The 5,603-nt window shown below is 46.9% G+C and overlaps 1 pseudogene; it reads right to left on the reverse strand.

The window, feature by feature from the left end:
- Window positions 1–704: 704 nt before the first annotated feature.
- LOC137378546 (U2 spliceosomal RNA) lies at window positions 705–828 on the reverse strand (annotated as a pseudogene).
- Between the last annotated feature and the right edge of the window lie 4,775 nt (window positions 829–5,603).

Below are 5,603 nucleotides of genomic sequence, written 5' to 3' on the forward strand. Positions count from 1 at the left end.
TTTGGGGCAGGTTTTGTAGAGATGGCCTGCCGCACCGCACAAGTTGCAACACTTAGTCTGCTTACAGTCCTTGGTCTGATGGCCTTCCTCCTTGCAGTTCTTGCAAACAACCGTGCTGCAGTTGGCTGCCACATGACCAGATTTGCCACAGGTGCGGCAAACTCTTGGCTGCCCAGCGTAGACCAAGAAGCCTCGACTTCCCCCGATAGCAAAGCTGGAGGGAGGGTGGATGATGGCTCCACTGGGATTGATCTTCAAGGTCACCTTGACCTGCCACTTGCTGGTCCAAATCCCAAAGGGGTCCTTGACATCAGTGCTGCTGCCAGCCACCTCGACGTAGCTGGCGAGAAAGGTGAGTACATCCACCACCGGAACATGGGGGTTGTAGAGGTGAATCGTCATCACCCGGTCCCGTTGTGACGGAAGCGTGAAGAGCGGTTCCGCTGTGAGGATCGACAGTGCCGCCCGGTCCCCTTTCTCCTTGAACGCCTTCAGGAACTTGATGCATCCCGCCACGTTCCGGAACGTCACGTCGAAGTATCCACTGCTGGGGAAATCCTGCAGGCAGAAGACGTCCGTAGCTTGAAATCCGCAGCACTCGAGGAGGATCCTCTTGATGAAGAAGGTGCGATCGACTGGTGAATCTCCTTCCTTGTCCTTCACGACCACCCGAATGGTGTTGCGCACTCCCAGGCCTGAAGCTCGAAGATTGGTTATAGCCATTTCACTCAAAGCCTACCCAGGATCAAAAGGCAATGATCTCAACCAAGTAAGTACTGATAAGAACAGATACTACACTTGATCTTAGCCAAAAGGCTAAGAGTCTCTCCCTCTTCACGCTACCAAAACACTTCATAGTTCCCTCTCAGCCATCTCTGCTCCACTGGAAATAGCCTCAGTATCTCAGGTGTCTCCTTACAGCTATAGTTTCCTATCTCTGGCATCATCCTTGAGCAGGGGTCAGCAACCCTTTTCACCTGATGAGACTTTTTTTTAAAATAAAAATTATTGGGAGCCGCAAGACGGAAATTCCACATTTCTAAACCAAATACCTGGCAAATTGTAGTGTCTCTGGTAGAATGCATAATTTGCATAAATAATAAATAAAATGCATATATTAAATTTATGTACCATTAGAAAAAAATCAAAATTTATATCGAACTAACTCTGAATTATCTCACTTTTTTTGATATTTTTTTCTGTGCATGTTCAAAACGAAAATGTGAAAATAGTGAACCATATTAATTTTAATTGAAAAACAGCATGTTTCCACTTTTGAATAAAAAATTTACAAAGGAATTTATATATAAAACTGAAAGAATACTTTTTGTCTTTGTGTTGTTATATCAGATCTTGTGATAAATGGATTTTTTAAACTATAATTTTGTCAGTAAAGTCATCTTCAAAACGAACTTCACCTTAAGATGCATAGAATTAAGGCAATTTTTTCAGCCATAGATTCTCGTGTTTAAAAAAAGACTCGAATAGCACATTCAGAATATATTATTCTCTCAGCTATATCAGCAACAATAATGGTCGCAACTACAAAACCTGTTCCTCAAACCAAAAGCATTATCTATAACCATGGCGTAGCTTGAGCAGGTTTAGTTGGAGCACAATGATGTTTTTCATTAAAATAATCATCTGAAACTGCAAAGTGCAGCATAATAATTAGCCTTTTATCCCCGAATTAAAACCCCTTACTTTTCTTGACTTGATTTGTTCTTAGGCTTCTTTTATGTTCATGCAATCCAACTGGAAAACATTAGGAGCCACAAATGAGATGTTAAAGAGCTACACGGGGCTCCAGAGCTGCAGGTTGCCAATCCCTGTCCTACTGTATACTCTCTATGAATGCCCTTTCCATAATGTGGCAACAAAAACTGCACACAGTAGTCTAACTGATGTTCTGAATAAATTCATCATTGCTTATTTACTCTTGTATTCTATGCTCCTACTTACAAAGCTCAAATGCTGTTGGTATTTTTATGGCTCTATCTATCTGCATTTTCAGAGGATCATATATTTGAACTCCAAGGTTTCTGTGATCATCCACACCCTTCAGTGTTTTTCCATGTGTACTCTCATTCCTTGCTCTTTTCTTCTGAAAGATATTACTTCATGCTTATCCACAGTAAATTGCATCTGCCATCTGTCTGCCCATTCTGTGAACAATTGTCTTTCTGAAGTTTTTTTTACAGTCCTTCTGTTTGCCAAATCTTCTTCTTTGTCCAAAAAAAAGATTGTGTTCCCTATACATAAGTCCATCTTGTGTACCATGAATAAAGGCAGACCCAACATTGATCCCTACATTACACCATTTTTAACACTTATCGGTTGGGATTTTACAAGCAAAGCCAAGGAGTGGGTGGCGCTGACACTCCCAGCCTGATCCTCGATCGCACTGCTATCTCACGCTGGCGGCCAATTAACTGCTGGCAGGCGGTGGTGGGGGGGGGGGGGGCGTGCTGTTGGTGGGGGGCGCCCACTCCGGGGTTGGAGGCAGGAATTTAGGTGGCAGTCACAGCATCAGCTGGCGCCGACAGATGTGTTGGCGCCATCTTTAAAAGGCTGCAAGCACCAAAATGCAGCCGAAGCCCTCTTGAGTGAAGCCAACCTTCCCTGAAGATCCAGCCAGCAGTGTGGGCCTACTGGAGGTCCTACCTTCTGAGTGGACAATGCCCAAGGCAGGTGGGCACCCGGTCATAAATGCCACTCTTCCAGATGCTTCCTCCAAACACCCCACCCCACCCCCTCTCAGCCCCCTTTCAATGCACCCAAGTGCCAGCAGCCAGATGGCACTATAGAGGCTCGACCGCAATGTCCTGGCATCTGAACTCCCCCTCCTTGCTGCAAAATGCTGTGGGTGCGCTGCCCCAGCCTTCCTGTAAAGGCACGCTGACTCACCTGAACTTTGTCGAATGTGACAATGACCTGAGCTGACGCCTTCTCACCTCCCTGATATACCTGCCAGGGATCTGGCGCCCCTTGGCCCCCGTGCACTTTTCAGAAAATTGGAACGGGCCTGTAACATACCAGTCAATTGCCACTTTAATTGCCTTAAGTACCTATATTTCAGAACCGTGCGCTGCTCCCACTAGACTTGCCATCCGTCCCTCCTAAAATCTGGACCTGGCATGATGACAGCTGAACTCTGTTCTTATACCCTACCCCCCTCGCCCTTGCAATTTTATGCCCACCTCCCCTCCCCACAGTCTCCAATGCCATCTGCAAAGGGACCAGAAAATCCCAGCCATCCAGTTTGAGCAAGACCCATTTTCCCTAATACTTAGGCCTAGAAATTCGAGCCTGCCAAAAAGCAGGCACGCAGGGACACAAGGATCAATCCCCATAGTTGACTAGATATTGGGCCTTGGGCATCATTATCATTGAGCCGGGGAGCTGCAGACGCCAAATGGACGTCCCCAGGCTGCTCGTCAATGAAGAGGAAATGAAGATTGAGCTATTGCGATGCTGGCATCTGCCCTCAGGTGACAGATAAAGATGACCAGCAAGTGGGTGATCAGGAAGGGAATAGGGAAAGGATCAGTTTAGGAGGGGGAATATCATTGGTGGGGCAGGGTATGGTGGAAGAGCAACTGGTTCAGGAGAGAGGGCATTGGTTTGGGAAGGTAGCAGTGCCTAGGAGTGTGTGGGTAGTGGGCTGAGGTCAGGGTTGAACAGGAAAGGCAGATGTCAGGATCAGGTCACAATCCAATGATATTTGGATCATGCAGTGATGTGTTTCAATCCACTTTGAATTTCGCATTATAGTGATTGGCGAACCAGGATTCGTCACTCAGTTTTTCTTGATACTTATATGTAAATACCCTTTCGAACCAATTCAAATTCAGCACTCCATTATAATCTATAGTTCTTTATGGATGTCAGTTACAGATGGCAGCATCAATGAGGCTATTCATGCATGTGTGTTACTAGATATGGTATTTTCACTGTGCATTTATAGTACAACTGTATTTGGTACAAAGCTGGGGCCCAATTTGACTTCTGAGCAAAGTTCAGTAAGACTTCCTGAAGGATGGAAGCTTACTTCTTTTCCATAATAAGGTGGGAACTTAATGCTGGATTTACGCAGTTTATTTATTTATTTTATTCATTCATGGGATGTGGGCGTCACTGGCCAGGCCAGCATTTATTGCCCATCCCTAATTGCCCTTGAGCAGGTGGTGGTGAGCTGCCTTCTTGAACCGCTGCAGTCCATGTGGGGTAGGTACACCCACAGTGCTGTTAGGAAGGGAGCTCCAGGATTTTGACCCAGCGACAGTGAAGGAACGGCGATATAGTTCCAAGTCAGGATGGTGTGTGACTTGGAGGAGAACTTGCAGGTGGTGGTGTTCCCATGTATTTGCTGCCCTTGTCCTTCTAGTTGGTAGAAGTCGCGGGTTTGGAAGGTGCTGTTTTAGGAGGCTTGGTGCATTGTTGCAGTGCATCTTGTAGATGGTACACACTGCTGCCACTGTGCGTCGGTGGTGGAGGGAGTGAATGTTTGTAGATGGGGTGCCAATCAAGCAGGCTGCTTTGTCCTGGATGGTGTCGAATTTCTTGAGTGTTGTTGGAGCTGCACCCATCCGGGCAAGTGAAGAGTATTCCATCACACGCCTGACTTGTGCCTTGTAGATGGTGGACAGGCTTTGGGGAGTCAGGAGGTGAGTTACTCGCCTCAGGATTCCTAGCCTCTGACCTGCTCTTGTAGTCACGGTACTTATATGGCTACTCCAGTTAAGTTTCTGGTCAATGGTAGCCCCAAGGATGTTGATAGTGGGGGATTCAGCGATGGTAATGCTGTTGAATGTCAAGCGGAGATGGTTAGATTCTCTCTTGTTGGAGATGGTCATTGCCTGGCACTTGTGTGGCACGAATGTTACTTGCCACTTATCAGCCCAAGCCTGGATATTTTCCAGGTCTTGCTGCATTTCTACACGGACTGCTTCAGTATCTGAGGAGTCACGAATGGTGCTGAACATTGTGCAATCATCAGCGAACATCCCCACTTCTGACCTTATGATTGAAGGAAGGTCATTGATGAAGCAGCTGAAGATGGCTGGGCCTAGGACACTACCCTGAGGAACTCCTGCAGTGATGTCCTGGAGCTCAGATGATTGACCTCCAACAACCACAACCATCTTCCTTTGTGCTAGGTATGACTCCAGCCAGCGGAAGGTTTTCCCCCTGATTCCCATTGACCTCAGTTTTGCTAGGGCTCCTTGATGACATACTCGGTCAAATGCTGCCTTGATGTCAAGGGCAGTCACTCTCACCTCACCTCTTGAGTTCAGCTCTTTTGTCCATGTTTGAACCAAGGCTGTAATGAGGTCAGGAGCTGAGTGGCCCTGGCGGAACCCAAATTGAGCATCACTGAGCAGGTTATTGCTAAGCAAGTGCCGCTTGATGGCACTGTTGATGACACCTTCCATCACTTTCATGATGGTTGAGAGTAGGCTGATGGGGCGGTAATTGGCCAGGTTGGACTTGTCCTGCTTTTTGTGTACAGGACATACCTGGGCAATTTTCCACATTGCAGGGCAGATGCCAGTGTTGTAGCCGTACTGGAACAGCTTGGCTAGGGGCGCGGCAAGTTCTGG

This window comes from Heterodontus francisci, chromosome 16 (assembly GCF_036365525.1).
Source record: "Heterodontus francisci isolate sHetFra1 chromosome 16, sHetFra1.hap1, whole genome shotgun sequence".
Classification (NCBI taxonomy): Eukaryota; Metazoa; Chordata; class Chondrichthyes; order Heterodontiformes; family Heterodontidae; genus Heterodontus; species Heterodontus francisci.